This window comes from Pipra filicauda, unplaced genomic scaffold (assembly GCF_003945595.2).
Source record: "Pipra filicauda isolate LSUMZ 115617 unplaced genomic scaffold, ASM394559v2 scaffold1_size10287979_pilon, whole genome shotgun sequence".
Lineage (NCBI taxonomy): Eukaryota > Metazoa > Chordata > Aves > Passeriformes > Pipridae > Pipra > Pipra filicauda.
The window spans coordinates 368018-388741 of NW_024104310.1; the positions used below are offsets into that span (position 1 = coordinate 368018).

The window sequence follows — 20724 nt, forward strand, 5'->3', positions numbered from 1 at the left end:
GCACAGGATATTAAACCATGGAAAAGTCCTCATGTCTTCACTTTCATGCCAGCTGAGCTGAGGAAAATAAAAAATGATGTGCATTTAGTGTGGAGGAGGCAGAGTTCTCCTTCCTGCAGGTGTTCAGCTGGCATTATGTACCCTTAGGAGAAAATGATGACCTGTGAGGGAGAGCTTTTGATGAAGAAAACATTGAATTTGCAATACTCTATTCTTCAAAGTTGAACTGTGGCTTTGTACAACAGTACTGTACAGGAAATAGCGCTGATTCACATTACCACTAGAAAAGCACTCAGAAAAAAAACAGGCTCTAAGTGCCTTTTGGGTGTACCTGGGGATGGCAGCAGCATTGTGCACACTCCCCACACAAACCATGGCCTTGTCCCCTTCTCCACTGATTTGCTCCTGGGAGAAGACTTCTTCTACAAAATGCCTTTGTGAAGGAGTATAAAGAAGTCTATTTCTTGTTCTCTCTTCAGCTGTTTGAGCACGGATACCTTGAAACCTTGGCTAAAACACATGTGGAAAGATGCTGTTTGCTTTTGCTCTCCTGTATCAAAGTTAACCAATTTACTGACAATAAGGAGGGAAATTAAACACAATCTGTTAAAAGGAAAGGATGCATAACCTGTCCAGTCCCACAGTGCTGGCTGATAATGCTTATTAAAACAGACTTATGTACCTTAAAAAAACCCAAAAGTGTGAGCCTGTGTGGTGTATAAGCACTGTTTGAACGCAGGCTGTGTTTGCAAGCACAATAAAAGATTTTCATCATCAGGATGATGACACTTTATTTTCGATTATGTATCTTTCTGCTTAGCTGAATTCCTGCTGAATTTTGTTTTAATACAGAAATGAGCTATAATCGATAACTTGTCAAATTATTCATTCCTAATGGACTAGGAAAATCCTAGCCAAAGGATTTTGACATTACTCTCTGCATAAATTATCTGAAATACATATTTCTATTATTTGTCCCGCTCTCTAGATTATTAAATAATGTTCAGTGAATAATTTATTCAACATTTTTTCTGTCAATCTCTGAATAATTTACTTATGAATACATTATTTTTATTATTCAGCCAACTATATTTCCAGCATCTGTGGCAATACCTTTGTTGTGTGAAAGCTTGGAGATCTCTGGAAAGAGAGATAAACTTTTAACTAACATAACTTAAATTCTTTGTCATAAGCATTTAGTACCTTATTTTATATATCCAAGTGCATCATTAAATAAATCCATTTTCCTCTCTCTCTCTTAATTTAGAGTAGTTTTCTACTCAACAGTCTTTAACTCAATGATCCCTACTCTTTTTATTGAAAACTTTGCACTCTTGCTATCTTGCCTCCCATTGTTTTTTGAAGTCTTCAACAAAATTCAGAAAACTTTAGTTACTTTACTTTATGTGCTGAGGATAATGATGAGAAAAAGATTTACACTGCTTGCCTGTTTCTGTTAACCCAGGCATTTTGAACATAATATCTACATGAATACATACTGAATAAACACAGGTCTGTGACATGCAAACACAAGCGAGAAGGAACGAGTTGTGAAAAAAAGCATTCCTGACAGAGTAAGAGAAGCAACAGAAGTGCAAGGAAAGATTGAAGAAGCCAACAAAAGGTATGTTGTGGAATATCTGTATCTATTTACCAGATAGAAAAATGTTCCAAGCATCTACACTAGAGCAATGATGAAGTGAATTGGCTTGAAGATTAACAATCCTACCTGCTCCTGCAGCATCCATTTTGCAGTTCCCATCCTGGGAGTGAGAACACGAGGTGGACTCACAGAGCTCATGACTGCAGCACAGTGACACCTATTCATCCTGAGTCTGAGTGGGAAGCTAAGAGTTGCTTTGGTTACTCTGCAGCTCAAACAGTATTTTATTATTTCACTACCTAGCCATTTGGGCAGGAAAGTAATTTTGGCTATGTGATGCATGGCTCTCAAGAGTGTGTAGAATGGATAGCTACAGCTAGTAAAGGCAAACAGGGGGGGAAGGGTAGTATCTGAAACCATCCAAATGCTGTTTCAGTTCCAGTTTAGCAATTATTTTGAAAATAATCTGGTTCAGAGACTAGAGCCAGCACAGATTGTGGTGCCCTGGACATGAATGAGAAGAGCAATATATCTTCATTTCTAGCAGAAAGTACTATTAAGTTTGAAACTATATCCTCTGGTGCATAAAGAGACATAGCATGAATTTAAGTCTGTCCTAATTCCACCTTATTCCCACGTTTAGAAGGCAGGTCTCAGATTTAACTTGCAAACTGCCAAAGACCAGAACTTTGGCTGACTGCCAAAGGTAATTAGAATTATCTCACCTAATTTGTACTTTCACTTCTGACAGCAAACATCCTTGATTTTCAGGCATGCTCAGAAGCAGTCTGGTTCAAATATGTGTGTACCTAAAACCAGAATTTTAATGGCATTTGAGGGCTTTCAGGGTCACATTTGCAGCTCTGAACAGTACACTGCTCTAGTAACACCACCGTGTTACTAGAATGATAATATTGCCTTCATGTCTCTTGTAGACAAAAAAACTAAGGACTGACCTGACAAGTTTGATTCAAAACTGGATTTTAGGAGCTAAAGTAGGTCCACGACTGAAGGTGACTGGAGCAAAACTTGGAGCTGCTGTTGTGCATTTGAAACCTGATGTCAGATCTGTATTTTCTTTTAACATGGAAGGGAGGTGCTGTCACCATTGCTTGGCTTAGCTGGAGGGATATGTTCAAGTAAAGGCCTGGGGACTCAGGCTTGTATTAACAAGTTTGAACCTTTCTACTTTCTGTTAAGGTGTATATGATGCTCTATCCAGAAAAAGAAGAAGTAGGAGCTGTATTTGAGAGAAAAGAGGGAAACTGTCACTGTTATTTTCATTTTAATCCATTGGCAGGCTAGTAGAAGCTGTATAAAAATTCAGGAATCAAGAACTGCTGCAGAACAGGCTAAAAACTTCAACAGCTTGTAGGGGAGGATAACCACAGGCTCGGTGACCAGGCAAAGCACTCTGATCTGTGCTGTGGAGGCAACAGAAGTGTGGAAAACAAGGCCTGGGATGCATGACAAAGCACAGCAAAGAATCTCCTTATGGCCAGTGCTGGAACTAGCTACAGAAAAATGAAGAAGAAATGAAAGACAAGCCCTGCTGTTGCAGTTTGTCCATAAAGAGGATTCATGGAATCGTTATTAGCCTGTGTGTGGTACTAAAAGGCACAAGTATAGTCATATTCTTATTGACCAAATGTGATTTTCTTTTATGTTTCAGTAACATGTATCTGATTCTATAGAATATTTCTTTTTTTCGCCCATCCTCTATTCTATTGTTTGTGGATTTTTTCACCTTTTTTTAATTACATCCTAACTTTTGTCACACTATAACACTTAGTTCTTCTTTCCACCTTGATTTGTTTTAATTCCTAAAATGCCTCCAAGGTCACGAGGTCCATTTATTCAGTTGTTCATGGAACCACTGGATAGAGAAGCTGCACACTTTTTAGTTCCAACTGCTTGCAAGTTAACAGTTAAGAACTGCTATAAAGTGAACTCGGGACCTCCTGCTTCTATTATATCTGTCGTATCTCCTATTCTATCTATAGCATCAGCTGTGGGAAAGAAGTAATGTACTTTTACCTAGTAGGAAAAAAAGAACTGTTCCAGAATGAAGTAAAGAAATAGTTATTTATTTTATTTTATTTTGTTAGCCCCTAGTGGCCAGTTTTTCAGAATGGCCTGTCTGAATAATGGTAAAAAAAAAAAAAATAAAAAAATCAACATTCTCTTTCCTACTATTATTGTTCAGCTTTTAGCTACTATGACTTTGTTCATCTTCCTTATAAGGAAAACTATAATAGCTAATCTTAATACTGGATTTTACAATGTTTACTGAGCTGCTTTTTAAAAATTTTCTGAGCTTGTAAAAGTATAATTATCGAATCCTAATAATTATAACAGACGACATTTCTCTCCCTCTTCACAGTGTTTGATCTAAACTGAAAATTTCTGATCTTCTTGTCAAAGACAGAGCTGTTTTCTTGGGAAAATTTTGAACTTTGATGAAAGTTTTATGACACTTCCAACAAAACATGCTGCTCGTTAAAGTTTTATAGAGAGAGAGCTCTATCAGCATTGTTTTGGAATTGTAAATATCACATAATTGTCATCAATGAGCAGCTGATGAAATACCTGTTCCCAGACAGGAGTTTGGTCACAGACCCATAGATGCTTTTGCAGTCCCAGAGAGCCAAGACAAGGCTCTTTTCGTTCTGTCATAGTGATGGTCCCAAAAGTCAAACAATGATGAAACTGTTGATTTATTTATAACGTTTTGCAAGGCATTTGCAGAGGAAACAAATTTTGTAGTCTTTAAAAATCTTATTCATTCTTTCTCTTTGTCCCAAGAGGTACCAGGAGATTAGTGTCCCATTAGTTTCCTTCATCCAGTTTTTATGAGTTGAAACTTCCACATCTGTCTTTGGATAGTAATGGATGGCTCTGGTTCCTCAGTGATATGAACATTAGCTGCAGCACTGTTTTATCAGAGGACATCTAGCTCACACAACTGCAGCTGACACAAATGCTAATTCTCCTTAATATTTAAGCCTCAGGGAGTCCTTCTAAAACAAACAGACAATAAGACTGTAGATCTGCGTAAATATATTTTTTAAGATTTCAAGAAGCTTGTCACATGTTTGTTTCAAATCACTTGGCATTTATTGTAGTTTTTCTGATAATTCTGAGGAGAAAATACCCTGTTTAATGAAACATTGTTCCTTTTCAGAAGCACTTGGGTAATTTGACTCCCAGACAGCATGAGGTTTTATCTCGTCATTATGAAGACTACATGAAGATATAAAGATCTTACTTAGACAAATTGTTTTTTTAAAGAGACAGCCTAATTAAAATTGGAACATTATTATTTAATATTATCTAATTAGAACAGATGCCATTTTTCTTCCCTTCTAGCTGCATAAGAAAACCTTCTAGATCTGTGGGATGTGCACAGACAGAGGAAGCAGATCTTCTCTCTCAAGGGCTATGTACACTGTGCAAAGCCCAAACTGCAAGCCAGGTGAGTTAAATGGAAGCTAGAATATTTTACCTCAGATGGGATGCACACTTCAGATACTGACAAGTGATATTTTTCCTGAATCACATCCTGAAGGTGTGCTTTTTGTCTTTATTGACAATGTAGGGAACCTGGGGAGATGGTGTCTGAATTTGGCTGAGTTAACTGGCTAGAGTCAGGTGATGTGAATACCTCTTTCAGTCATAAAGGTAGAACATAGGTGTTCATCCAAATTGCAGTGCTGGCAGCACAGCAAAACAATGATAATCACAATATAATTAGAATCCATATCATGAGAAAGTTATATATACAAAAGCATTAGAGTGACAATAAACTAGAGAAAGACAGATTTAATAAAATGAGGGAGCTTATAAAAAGTGCCCCAAGGAAAAGTAAACTCCTTGGACATGGCATTTATTCTACTTAAGGAAACAGTAATAGTGTCTCCATATGTGTTGTGTAGCTGAACAAAATGAGAATAGGAAAAACTTACACAGCTAAATAATGAATTTCAAATGATTGAGCCAAGCAGAGATGCCTCAAAAATCTGACCCACTGTAGCTAATAAATAAGAAAATAAAATAAACAACAATAGTATTTATGAGGAACACAAGAAAGGTCAAAACATATTTCCAAAGTAACTGATGAAATGCATAAACAGAAACAAAACCTATCTTTAAATACAGATATTAAAATAGATAAAAATGTAAGAATTTATGAATAAGACACTATTTTGCTAATAAAGGTGACGTATGGTTGGAAGTTGTCAGGAAAAAGGTAAGGAAACAAAGCTGGAGATCAGGGAGGCCGGATGCTAGGCATAAAGTTACTCTGATTGAACTCAGTTATGAAATGTCTGAACATACAACAAAAGAGCCAGTGTCTTACCAATCCAGAGGACTGAAGAAATTCTGTTGTGTAAGTGCTTAGAAGATTTTTTTAACCTGCAAATAAATTTACAATTTTCCTGGATAAATTAATTATCTCTAAAACACAGTCATAGAAGGTCTGTAAAATCATGGTGGTAAAGGTCTAACTAGGATAGCGTTTTGGAAATGGAAACTGTACTTTAGTAATTGTTCTGTATTTCTTTGCATTTGTAGAGGATCTAGGAGAACTGAATGAATTTGAGAAGAAGTAACTGATGAAGTTGAGCAGGCATGGGTAAAAGGTTAGTAAAATCTCTGTACCAGAGGCACAGCATTCATAACAAATTTTGAAGCAAATTGATAATTCTGTATGAAATTTGTTGTTACAACAGGGTTACTGAGTGAGGTGCTGGAATTCAGAGTTATTCAATGGTGTCATGAGTAAAATGGAAAATGACAAGGCAAGAGCCTAAAAAACCGTGCAGGTAACCTCAGCCTGGCAGGGGCTGCAGACACACTCAGGGACTTGGACCTTTAAACGACTATGATAAACTGGGGAAATGCTTTGAAGCAAGCCAACCAAACAGAAGACACTGCCTATGAAAAAAAGAAATATACATACACACCATTGTACAGTAATAATTGACTTCAGAAAAAAACAGGGTGTGTGAGTGTTCAAGAAGACAATAGTTCACAAGGCGTGAGCAGCTGGCCAGTGAAGGTGTCTCTGCGAACCAAGCCCAGTGAAGGTAATTTAGAGGAGCTCTTTTAGCAGCTAGAGAGGGTAACACAAGGGAAAACAAAGTGTGAATGTAAAGCAATGCATATAAGATTGACAGATTACAGAACAACTTCTAGCCTTCCAAACGGACTCAGCTCAGTTAGCTTGCTAGCTGAACCTAAGAAAAAAATCCTTTGCTGAAAGCAGCTTCAGGAAAAACAAACAAACAAACAAGATATTAGAAAGCATAAAGGCAGAGTAGAAGACAATATTGAGGAAAACATTATAATGTATGTCTGTAAATGAGTGGTGAAGGTTTATTTGAGTTAAAGTGCTCATCTCTCTAAATATTGAAAATTATTTGACTCACTGAAACATTCTCTTTTATGAAAAGAATTTGAAGAAACTGATAGTACTATTTTAGAGAAGAAATAAACAGTGCAGTTGGCAGAAAGGTGGCTCAGAATTCATTTGCTTATTTAAGTACTTAAATACTGAATTAGAAATGAAATATCTATACCACAAATGTTTTTGCAGTAAATACTGTAAAGCTCATTTGAGAAACACAAATGTGTTTCCAATATGACAAATGATCCTAGGAGTTAATAGCTTTCTTATAATGGTCTGTAACTTAAATAAGGAAATTCTTCTCTGTTCTTTTTCTTAAATTTGGTGTACCAGAAGCATCCACTTACTAACAGAAATGCTGAGATCTATAAGAACTGAAAAATTCCTGCAGTTGCAATACCATAGCCCCTGATAGGACCATTTTATATTTGGTAAGATTGGGACCACAGAAATATGAGAGGCAGATTTTTTTTAGCCTTAGCTTATAGGACATAAAACTATTAATGAATGTCACACAGGAGTCTGCATGAATCATGTTTTATCTTCTGGATATGTGATCTAGGCATTCCTATTGGTAATTATTACAGATGCCTACTTCTAATGAAGCACAAGGTTAAAAAAAGGTAAGTGAATTAAAATCTAAGGATGCAGTGCAACATCAAGGACTATAATACCTAAATATTCATATTTTTTTAATTAGTTCTCTCTTGAATGAAGTCTCTCTCACTGTTATGACACACTACCACTGTAGTTGATGGGCTTGGCCTTGTCCAGCAGCAGATCTGTCTCAAAGCTGGCTGGCATTGGCTTTGTCAGACACAGGAAAAGCTTTTGGCAGCTTCTCACAGAATCTGCACCCCCTCCAGCCTCCCCCCCAGGTACAAAAACCTTGCCACATAAACCCAATACAGCATATGCACACACTCACATAATATTTTACCATACAAATTCAATTATTTGACACTTGGACAAAAATAAGAAAAAATATCCTGAGTTGTACTGCTAAATGTAAATGTTTTATGTCCATGTCCTCTCTTTCGTTACCTTTTTCTCTAAGGCATACTAGAAATAATCTTCTAATCTTTCCATGCCCACAAGTCCCATCCATGGGAGTTAGGGATGCTTAGCTAATTCAGGTACAGTCTTGCTTCAAGCAGTGTTGTGCCTCAGGCTTAGGAAGGCTTTTCCCCTCAGTCTGAAGGGCTTATTGGAAAAAGAAATGAGGAGCTACTTAACTCCTCCAGCTCGCTGTTGTAATTAAAAAAATGTAATGTTTCAAAAAGTCAAGTTGACGTGCTATGAACTATGTTTGCTTGCCAAATGAAGTGAAAATAAACACTATCTGCTTTGTTTCAAAGGACTGACACAACCTTTGCATTCACTCTCTGTGACCTTTTCCAAACTCCCAGTGATCTTGGGTAAACTACTCCCTTATGTTGTATTATTCTGTATCTGCAGCTTTGGTCTTGTTTGACTAAAACATGAGGATGCAAAAGTACTACTCTAAAGACTCTACTCCTCTAGAAATATAACACAATGGGTGTGTCCCAAATGAGAAAAAATGTTAGCTTCATAAAAATGCAAAAATAGAAGTAAAGGAGGATGAAGTACCATGTTACAGCCTTTTAGCCTAGAACATGAAGTTTATAGACATCTGCTATGTAGCTTATGGATGAGCTGCCAATATATGTAGAAAGTAGTCATGGGTGAAGTCATGAGTTGGCTCAGTGGAACTTGGGCATTGATACTGCAATGTCTCCACAGCATTCTTTGTAGAAAATCCACATACGAGAGAGATGTGAGATGAAATGGTGATATAAACTGAAATTTGATACTCAAAAAACTGCTCCACTCTACATTTAGGCATCAAAATATTGATTTTATTTTCAGAAATGTTGAGCATCTGCTTGACTAAATAAAAATAATATTGTGAAATACCACTGAAATCAAAACAGCAAGTTAAGCTTGTAAGTTTAGACACATGTAAATAAATTCAGATATAAAAAAATAACTCAGTTCTCTGGAGTGTAAAATAAGAAACAAAGTAGGGATAGAGATTCAACCTCTGTTTAAGAGCATAGCATCCAGTATAGCCAGTGTATTTTCCTACCTATTTCTAATGCTTAATGTCTAGTAAGATACCCATTTGTAGTCCATATGACCCTCCTTGTATACCACACACTTTTATATGTGAAGTGCATATGTAAAACACTTTACATTCTGCTTCAACATAGAAACAAGGTTTATTATCTTTTCAGTATGATAAAATAGAAGCTAGCACTTGGACAATTTCTAATGCAATTCAAAGTGAAGAAAGCTTGTGGGTATTGGGACTAAGTTCTACAGAAATCAGATTGCACTTTCACTGTTGAAAATTACTTCAAGTGAATTTCTGAAGGAAACTTAACTTAGGATGTGATTTGAAACAGTTAAGTCTTTTAATTCTTGTAAGGTTTACAGTGGCTAAATCACTTCATCCCCTCACCCCCACCCCCTTCTTTTTTCCCCCAGCAATATGATTTGTGTAAATCACTTCATACCACAAGGGCACACAGATTTGTGATCACTCACTTCTATGCTGAGTCTAGAACTGCCAGATTCCTTCCATGCTACAAATGCAAAGTCCATGCTGAGGGATATATCATGAAGAATGTGACTAAAGTAGACATGTTTTTTCTTTGTACCTTTTGAAATCAATTTATCTTTTAATATCAGGACTTCTTGACACTGCTGTCTGCTGTGCACCTAATATGCTGAAAAGATATTTGATGATGGCCAGTTTAAAACTAGCTGGCATAGACAAATTCATTAGAATTGCGATTGTAATTAATAGTAATTTCAAATAATTTAACTTGAATGTGCACGTGTATATAGTATAGAACCTTGATTTTGGAAGTAGATCAGACTGGTTGGTATATTATACCCATCCATTTGCAGTGAAATGACCAAAACTCGGGCTGTGCCGGAGCATGCATAGCTCCCACTTGAAACACATGCCTAATTTGCCTTACAGCTGGAGCCAGAAAATAAGAGTTAGGCATGATACATGTCCCAAGCCTGTCAGATTATAAAGTCAGAGTATGATCAGAAGATGGAACCAGCCTCTCAGAGGTTGTAATGAATTCTCTAGTAATAGTTTTTGTCTCTATGGACCCTCTATACCTGCTTATTTAAGTTACTTCTGGGGATTGCTACTAATGTCAGTGGACATCTGAGCCTTTTTTAAAAGATAATATCATTTCATAAAAAACAGTGCCTCTTGCTGAGGAAATCATGGGCCAGTGATTGCTTGAAATTAATGCCACAACAGTGTTATCTGGTTATGCACAGGGCTGCTTTTTTCTGGTAATTCCAACCTTTCTGCTGTTGGGAAGGAGACCACTGAGTTAGAAGTTTATTCAGAGGGACCCAGGAGATTAGTTTTTAATGTCATGATCTTACAGCAAAAGGGTTCTGATCAGACCATGGTTTTCAAGACTAAAAATTTAGACATGCACTTCTCCACTTCTGGTGTTCTGAATGTTCCTATGGAATTGGTCACTAAGGTCTTTCAGGAGTCATGGTCAAAAAAATATCTATGCAATTATCTCTGAGAATGTTACCTGAAAAAAAATTGGATGGTTAAAGGGAGGATACAACTTTTTTTCTTCATTATAATGGTACTTTATAGTACTTAGTGGTGCCAATAGTACTTAATGGTACTATAACAAAAACCTACATGTTTCAGAAAACAGAATGGTTTGCAATTTCCAAGGATCTGTTATTCTGCTTATCATCCCCCTAACCTTAAATTTCAAGGGATCATCAGTCTGAACTGCATTATTTATGTTAATCCTCCTTCTTGATTTTAAAATTGTGATAATCTAATGAGGGAACGAGAGTACACCAGAAACTGTATATGCATTTTCATAACTAACCAAGACAGTTCTCATTTTAAAATCTGACCATTAAATATTCCAGCAGTTTTTTCCCTGATCATTAAAAAAGATTCTCGAGAGAGTTCAAATAAAATACTGTTCTATAAATTACAGTCCACTGTCAGAAGAAAAAGAGTAGTTGATGTGTTGTGTAATAATATGTTCCAGACTTTGCTAAAATTAGCCTGTGGTTCTTTGAGTGCTTTCTGGTATGTTGTGTATGTACATATATGGCCTTTATGCCTCAGAGATGAGGATGATTAGCAGAATACAATACTGGCTGCTCTTGAACAAGTAGTAAATGTCTTTACTCTCACAGAAAAATCTTGTAATTTAGTGCTTGACCATGTCACAGCACTTTAAAAACAATATTAATACACTCAGTATGACAAGGAAGGATATTATTGTGCTGCATTTATTATTATTTTTATAACTACAGTCATCTATACTCTTCAGCAAATTTGGACTTAATTATCAGTTTGCCTCCATAACTTATAATATGGATCATGTTTGCTACATAACACAGCTTTAATGAGTGAAGATAATAAATCAGAAAATTTGGTTTTTTCAAACTCATATTTTGTCTTTATGTATTCTTCTGATTACTGTTGATCAATTTCTGACTATTTCTATATATCCTGTTGTCTACAAAATCACTTAACTGTCAATGCATTTGATGAGAAAGACATTTGCCCTTAGCTGTAAAAGGAAATTAAATGTGTTTCATAGAGTGGTGAGGGGCAGAGAGCAAGGTTAAAGTTTGTTGCCCTGCAAATTGTAGTGCTTATGAACAGGGGAAAGGCACAGCCCTGGGAAAAAAATCAGGAAGGCATGAGACTTCACAGAAAGAACCTATTCCTGCCATTTCTCTGAAAACAGAACCCAGATTAAAGCTTTGTGTGATCAGGCACACATAAGGTAGAAGGCAGAGAGCAGTACTGGGGAAGGTGGATAAACTTCTTGTGGTGTCTGAAAAGATACATTATACATTAATTGGTTTAATTGCAGTGAAATTAAATGAGATTTCTATTTTGAGTTATTATCTTGCATTAGACCATTAGTATCTGAGAGTGATTTATAGATCTGAATGACTTAAGCATCGAGCTGAGAAAGATCATTACCACATCAATTACATAGGCATATTTTTTTTAAGCCAAGGAAACTATGGCTTGCTCCTCACTGAACTCTCCAGATTAAAAAAAAGCTAAAATAAGCTAAAATAAAATCATGGACTCCAAAACCTGATGTTATTGAGAAAAGCAGTAACCCTTAAAGAAAGATTTAGGACAATTGGAATTTTAAAGACTTGTTTGACAGCATTTTTCGTTTTCTTACCACCTGAAACCAAGTAGCCATATCACTGCCACCTGGAAGGAATCAAGTAGTTTGTCTCCACTTGAATTACTTTGAAGAAAACACAAAACCCCATTAGTTCATTAGAGGCTGCTGAAAAAGGTATTTGTTAAGTGACTTTTACAGGTGGTTGGGTCTTGTCTACTTGGGAAGTTTTTATATCTTTTTACATCAAGGAAACAGGGTAGATGGGATACATGTAGTCTTTGTGGGACTTAGTTTCAGGACTTGAAGGATGCATCACTGTTTTTGTTGGGTATAAAGTTACTGCTGCATAATAGCTCTGCCTTGTTCTGATGCCCACAAATTATGGGGAACAGTTAAAGAGTGTTTCTTAGTTACCCATCTCCCTCACAACTACAGCATAATAACTGGTCACAGAGGTGGGTAATGTAGGCTGAATCTCTAAAAAAGCTTGAGTGATATCATTGAATGTGATAGGGTTGTTTGATGACTTATACAAAGTTCCAGAGGTGGGAGTTATTTTAATTATTTTTCATTGTATTTTGTTTGCTCGACTGGATATTGAAAGTACGAAAGGTGTGACCTGACATGCTGCTGCTCTTCAGCTTATGCCCCAGGAGCTCAGCACTGGGCTCTTCTCCCTAGGCTGCTGCGGAGCTGTGCCGAGTGGTGCACAAATCCCAGCACTAGCTTGACACTTTCTACCTTATTTTCTAAACAATGAAAATTAGCTGTGTTTCTGGCATCTTTAACAGTTTTTATCTGCCCTTTACCCTGACTGTAGGGACTGAGCCTCCTTTTAATAATTCACTGGAAAACACTGGTAGATGGTGTTTGGGTTAGTTTGTTTTCTTTTTGCTACTCTGGGGGCAGGGAGTGCAGTCTGTATGCTACACTTAGATTCAAAAAGAACCTCATAAAATACAGTCTAACAAGCCTAACAATAGATACTTTTGTTGGGAGCTCTAATTCCTACTGCCTTTGTGTAACAATAAGCTACAGCACTGGAACCTTGCGTTAATCTGAGATGGTTATAAAGCATGCTAAAATTAAGGAGAAAAAAGAGGAAAACTTAGCTGAGCTGTGGTGGTGTCGAGTCATGACCTTTTGTCGTGACCTCATAGAAGAGGAGAGATTGCTGATAGATGAAGCAGTGCAACAAAATCATTGTCAGCAGAATATGGGATACTGTCTTTAAAGGAAAATCGAGTAGATGTTTCTTAAAATAAACGGAAGACAAAGCTGGAGCATGGATTCTACTACTGAGTCGGGTAAAGGCAGTCACTGTCAGTAGAATGTGCAAGGTTTGAATCATAGGTATGCGGTAAATCTTAATCCTTGAGTTGGAAGGAATACTTTAAAAAGAGAGTTATTTTGGCTCAGAAATTATTTAAGAAGCATATAATAATTTGACTTTCCTTTTTATGCAGTTTATCAAGTCCGTAAACTCTATAATTCACAAAATAAAATGTCAGGAGTCTCTTTTAAGTTTGATCCACGGAGTTTTTTTATACAATGAATTTCAGATGCTGACTTCTCTTTGAAAATTATTAAATCCAGTTCTGTTAAGTGTAACTTGTCAGTGAGAGAGGGATTGCTCACAATTCCCTACTGACACTGGAGATCGTCTTACCTCACGTCTGGAACATACCGATGGAACATACCTGAAATGGTCATGAAGTCAGAAAGTCTTGCATCCTTTTTTGTAAGCCTAGTGATTAGATACAGCTTTTGCTATTCTGAGATCCTGGCACAGTGTTTGTGAAAGGCAAACTCAAATGCTTCTTAGTCTTTCATAATTGCTGTGCTATAACTATACAGGATTCTTACACATTTCTTAAAAATAATAAACGTGCTGATGGAACTCTCTCAGAATGTTATTAGATTTAGAACAATTAACTTTATTGTTTTAGGCTTTGACATATTATACTTCGCTTTTTCACTATTACTAGAATAAATACACTCTGTTAGCACAACTGTGTATAAATGCTCTTTTCTTTAAGATATATAAGCGTTACTGTGGCATTTTCCCATCTTCTGACACAGATTAGCTAAGAAGTACTTGTTTTCTTCCACGATGTTTTGTCACCATCAAAAAAACTTCAAAAGGTAAGACCTCACTGATCCAGAATGTCTAGTACAAGAGTCCTCCAGTCTTGAGAGGCAACGTGACTGATTTTTTTGGCTGGCCAATGTCTGAAAACAACATCCTGGATAATTCAATGGAAGTCCAGAAGATATATTTTTATATAGAAACATACTTTACGCCCCACTGGTGAATGCAAATCTTTCTGAGTAGTACAGCAGGATTGTTATGGTATTTTTAAAATATATTTATATATATATATTTAGAGATGGATAATGGAGTAATTATATTCTTGGTATAATGTTGTCAGCTAGATTGCATCATAAATAGAAATGTTCAGGTTTATTCTGAGAACAAACATAGACTCAAGTGCTGAGCTTGTTTAAAGCTATGAAAACTTGTCTTAAAATTCCCTCTATTGTACCATTTCAATTTATTTCCATTTGCTGAAGGGGAGAAGTTGTGATTATATCCTGAAGGTTAAAAATCCGGACCTTGCAGCCTTTGATGTAGCATGCCTGTTTCTCCTGTATTCATAAGATGCAAAGGAATCTTGCATCCTTTTAACCAAGAAGTGCTTAGAGTCTCCTAGGATTTGAAATATAACGGTATATTTCAGTTTTACTTTGATATTTCATTTCATGTCAGCCACAACAAATAACCTAAGGTAGCTCTTCTCTTCGAAGAGGAGGGCTAATTCCCAACAACAGATGTGTTTTTTACGTGCTCCTGCCAGGTATGGTTTGGGCAGCACTATCATTAGCCTTTTGGAAATGTTTTCCTTGTTTTCTGAATTGCCTCTGGCATTGTGTTCTATAATCTTATTGTAGCTCAGCATGGCTTTGGCTAAAACTTATGCTGGAGCCTCTTGTTCCCCTTGATTACAGTTACTATTATTATTTTTAATGTCTAATTACTGACGGAAAAACTTAGTTTCCTTATTTTTCCCTCCTATGGTTAAGCCTTTCTGATGAAATCCAGACTTCCATCTGGCATGGACTAGTGTAGCTCCATAAAAGTCAGTGTTGATTTATGCCAGAGAGAGGAGCGTCGCTCACAAAATGACTGGGAGTTCTTATACTCTTGAGTCGCTTTTGTGTGTTTTGGTAAAGTCTGTTCAGATTTTCTGTTGTTGATGCTTTATGCAACAGAAATAATACAAAGAATTAATTTGTCCCTCGTTGTCCTCATCTCCTCATGGGATAAGTACCACCATGCTGTCCCATGCATGTGTGAGCCTTGGCTGAAGGTGAGTATGGTGGTTTCTTGACTAACTTGGAAGAATTAACTTCTGCAACTGGCACAACTTGCAGTTGTTTTTCTTCGTGATTTAAACACACATTTCTCTGTCCCATTTTACCCTTCTGAAACCGGAGAGAGTGTAAGTGCCACCATCAGTGCAAGAGAGCAATTTTATAAGTTCAGGGTTTTTTTGCAGATAAAAGGTGTTCAAAATTTAATTTCGTGAAAAACCTTTAAATTTCAGTGATTAAGCTACTTTGGCAAAACATGATTGATTACCCTAGAAATAAGAGTATCATATTAAAGCAATTTGATTAAATGCTACCTAGCATACTCTATCTTTTGTTATTCAAGGGGACTCATATTTGATTAGAAATCTTCATGTTTAAGTCTGCTTTGCTGTTACTAAAAAAATGCTTTTTTTCTTCTCCCTTCTCATTTTCACTTATTTTGAAAGTGAAATGTGGTCCAAACTTTCTTTTTTTTTGATAGGATATTTCCAATGTTTTCCTCATATTATTGAATGTTTCCTTGAAAATTTTTTATTTCTTAAAATTTGATTTTTTCATTGTTTTGTTACATTACAAAATGCACAGTTGCACTGTAGGTTGCCCTTTACCTTTTTTTTTTATCTACTCTACAGTTCAGAATTGTGTAAGTATGCTGTACCAGCGTGTTGAAAGACTTAGCTAATACAATAAGAAGTGTAATGTTATTATTGTGAGAGAAAAAGTAGAACTTCAATACAACATTAATTCTATTAATATTTTACTTACATCTGTCAGCAGAAGTGAGTTTACCTTCTAAAAATTGTATCAGAACTGCGAGGTTTATGTATGTATGTGAGTAAATTTTTTTAATTAACTGGTGAATCATTAAAACTGAATTAATATCTAGACACACTTAATGCTAACTGTTACAGAAATTCAGTAATTATCACTAGAAAAATCAGTCACATTTTGAAGATAAATAATAAATAGAAATAACATTTCTCCCTTTGATTAAAACTCAATGAAGCATCTTAATATAGCCTCTTGCACTTTATTTTACACTTTAGCAAATGACTTTAAGAAGAATAATCAAAGTTTATGTGCTTGCAGTAATGGCAGCATCCTTCTTTTCTATGTAATGGAACACTGGAGCATCAAATACTTGTGATCTTGCTTTCTGCATGAGGCTCCTATGATATCATTAGAAGCATTCAACCTAGAATGAAAGTAAGATTTGCAAAAAAGATTTACAACTTGTAAATGATATTTTTTTCCCTTAAGTGGCTTAACCTTCAGGTAACCCAGTAATTCATGGATGTCACTTCTGAGTTGGCTTTATTCCAAAGGGGAAAGGAAAATATAACTACTGCAGCACTGTCTATCAATCAGACATGAATCCCTCTAATATACTGCAGATTAGACTACAAGCCCTTTCTCTAGGCAATTAATTTGTGTGCAAGTCTAGATGAAATTCAGCTTTAGAAAGGTTTTAAGAATAGAAGTCATTAGCAGTGATATGGAATATTTTTCTTAATATTTAGGTCCCATGCGGAAAACCTCCCCTCATTCTAGTTAATTGTTTTCATTTGTGTGAAGTATTTGGGTGTCTTTTAAAACAAGGAAATGTATACAGAACTTGGTAAAGCTAGTTATAGCCAGGTAAATGAATAATGTGAAATCCAATTTCAGGATGAATTATATTAAAGACCCATGTGTTAGAAATGCAACACAGTACTGCTTGGCTTGGAAATTCTGTATTCTTTAAATTCAGAATTCTAGAGTTCAGCAAGAGAAAATAAAAAAGTAAAATCTCTACTGACCGACATAAAAATGTGCAGTGTGCATTCTCCGTAGATCCTACTGCTCCCAGCAGTTTCATGCCCCACCTGTCATGATTTTACCTGAAGATGTTTATTACACAGTGTATGTGGAATATATGTTTGAAAAGACCAAGGTAGGGTAGACTTGAAGAAATGAGAAACACAATGGCTTATGGATTTTGGACACTTTAAGGGATGGTTGCAGAGAAGGAAAGACTTCCCTTGCGATCTATTAATTTTTTTCCTAAAGCTCACTGCCCGAGGCATAATTTAAAATATTTTACTGACAGTAGATCTGGGTAGGATTTTTTTTTCCTCCCAGCTGAAATACATGTGGCTGTAATTAGACTGGTGATGCAGTAATGGTTGGCAGCTGTCTGCAAAGCTTCTGCAAGGTCTTTTAGTGATGCTCTCTCACAATTGAAATATTTTTATCACTTTGCTTAGAAAAGTAGAATACAAGAGCAATGGACTTCACTGAGTACTGAGTTAATAATTTTATATCCTCTATCTGTTCTGACATGGTGCTATTTCCACTAGGCTGAGTAAGAGAATACGAACGTTAAAATTACCTCTGAGTGGTAAATACTGTGGAGGAAGAGGAACTACTTATCCTAAGGGGTAATTCTGGCTGAAAGGTTTCTGTTAGCTATCTCTGATGAAAATGAAAGGAAAAATTGATTTATCTACCACATGCTGATTCATCAAAGATTTATGTGTTTATTTGCTGCCTTTAAAAATCATTGTTCGTTGCTAGAACTTGACTGTAGGGGCCTTTGGTCTGCTGCCATGTCACCTTGCACAAACTCAGCATATTGACCTAAATTTGAAGTCAGAAATGTTTAACCTGTACAGTTAGGTAATCAGAGTGGTGGTTTTGTTTCTGTTCAGGTTTCTGTCTTTGTTTTGCATTTTGGGGTATGTTTTGTTTTCTAGAGACAGCGGAGATGTTAAATATGAGGGTTTGTTTTGATTGGTTTTTTCCCCCAGTATTGTGGGGGCCTCAAACAGCACTGTTATCCTTGGTATCTCCTGCTTGACTGCCTGTTGTGTATTATCTACAAGTTCTAGGTTTTGGCCTTTCCTTGTGGGTCCTGTATTTCTTGTGGTATGTTAAAAACCTGTTCGATAAGCCAGAATGAGCAGAGAGTGAGTAAACACCTGTCTTGGAAGCTTTGTAACTAGAAAAGACAGTTATATTTAGAAAATCAAGACAGAAAACTTGCTGATAAAATAATATATTAGTCATCAAGATTTTCCAAAGATTTTTGTTTTAATTCCCACCTGTAACTAAACCACAATGTAAATTAAATGGTGTACACTGCATTGCAGTCACAGCAATATCTGTATTCTTTCATTCAGAGGCAAATAACTAGAACTTTAATGTTTCAAAATGAAAAAACATATACCTTTGTGTAAGAGATGCACCTGAAGCAAATGGGTTGACAACAGAAAAGGTGTTGAATACAGGAAAGGCCAGAGAGCTCTTATAAAGGAAGGAAACCTAAAGAATTATACAAGTTGGATCTTGAATCAGGGGTGGAGAGAAACCCACCCAGAAAACAACAAACCTGCAAAGAACAACTGAAATGAGAATCTAAGTAAAATGTACTCTAAAAATCACTTTAAAATCAAGAGCAGCTACATGCGAAGTAATGAATGTGATCAACATTACAGTTTTTGGCTTGCTCACAGTTTGCTCTAGATCCTAGAACAGCAATTTTGGTAGCACCAGGCTGCAGTACCAGAACAGGGCTGTTGCTGATGCTGCTGTGTAGCTTGCTTTTATGATTCGTGCAACATCTGAGCTTTGCAAACACTCCTGTCCAAGCTTTGGGAAAGCACAGATTTCTAGGGGTTTGGTGGAACTTTGCCTTCTGTTTTTCGCATTCTACTTGAACCACGCTTTTAAATCACATCCTCAAAGTGGTTCAGAGTTCTCTTGCAGTGCTTAGGAACACTGGTGACTGTTTCATTGAGTCTCTTTAAGAATCTCTTCCGTGCATATTTTTATACCATGTTGTAAGTACACTGTATTCTGCCTTGGCTGTTTAATGGCTTCATAAGGAATTATTTTGCCACCTTCTAAAAAGATAAGTAGGAGTGATGGAAGTTTTTATGTAAACATTTTCATTTTGGGGATGAATATTCTTTGAAACCAGCTTTCTGTGACAACATGTCAGTTTTGAGTGATAAAATTTTATGATACATTTTTCATATTAAACTGAAAGATGCTGACTACTCCCCTTTTCTTAGAAAAACAGATAGAGTGGACTTGGCATAAAGCTAGATTGGCAGAGACTCAAGTCCAATTATCCATGTCTGACTATCTGCCTCAGGTTTTTCAACTCCTAGACAAATATTTTAGTCATTTGCTGTTCTGGAATAGTGTGGTCCTTTTGCTTTGTTTCAATTTTCTTCTAAAAATATGTTCTTTTCCTGATGCATTGAGAGGAATAAATAGAGGGAACAACAGTAACTGATATAGGGTGGAAAACATGCTTATCTGTACTTCTGTATATAAGTGTAGTAATATATACAAACACCTGTAGTAAGTGGAAAAATATCTCCTTTCGTTTTCACACAGCTTTTAGCTTTTTATTGGGGAATGAAATGAAAAAGGGAGAATGGAGAAGGAGCAATAAAAGTAACACAAAGCTAAAACCTAGAAGAGTTCATCTTCTGTAAGCCTCGAAGAGTTTCAAACAAAATTTATTTGGTAGCATTAGTGCACTTTTAAATTATAAAATGGAAGAAAAATATTTCTAAAAGGAACTGTGCTTCCTTTCGTCTGAATAGATTAGGGTGGTGTGGTTTGTTGCACTGCGTTGCAATATGAATTTTTCTTTTTTTTAATTTAGGGTTCTCCATATTGTCCCCTCACAAGAAGGAGCCCCCCTTACAAGAAGGACTACCGAGATACTGGACCACATATGGGGCAATGAAGCTGGTGAAGGATCTGGAGCACAAGTCTTCTGAGGAATGGCTGAGGGAGCTGGGGGTGTTTAACCTGGAGAAAAGAAGCTCATGGGGGACCTTACTGCTCTCTACAGCTACCTGAAAGGAGGTTGTGTTGAGGTGAGGGTCAGCCTCTTCTCTCAGGTAACATTCTACAGGATGAGAGGAAATGGGCTCAAGTTGCACCATGGGAGGTTTAGATTGCATACCAGGAAAAATTTCTTCACCAAAAGGGTTGTCAGACTTTGGAACAGGTTGCCAGGGAAGTGGTGCAGTCACCATCCCTGGTAAAAAGATGTGCAGGTGAGGCACTTGGGGACATAGTTTAGGGGTGGACTTGGCAGTGTTGGGTTAACGGTTGTACTTGATCATCTTAGAGGC

At 36.5% G+C, this 20724-nt stretch overlaps 1 long non-coding RNA gene across 1 annotated transcript; it reads left to right on the forward strand.

Annotated features, from left to right (window-relative positions):
• Window positions 1-1468: 1468 nt before the first annotated feature.
• On the forward strand, window positions 1469-20370 carry LOC120323154. Its single transcript, XR_005563343.1, has 4 exons — window positions 1469-1624; window positions 4973-5078; window positions 6179-6246; window positions 20247-20370. It is a non-coding gene; the product is annotated as an uncharacterized LOC120323154 (long non-coding RNA).
• Window positions 20371-20724: the final 354 nt, after the last annotated feature.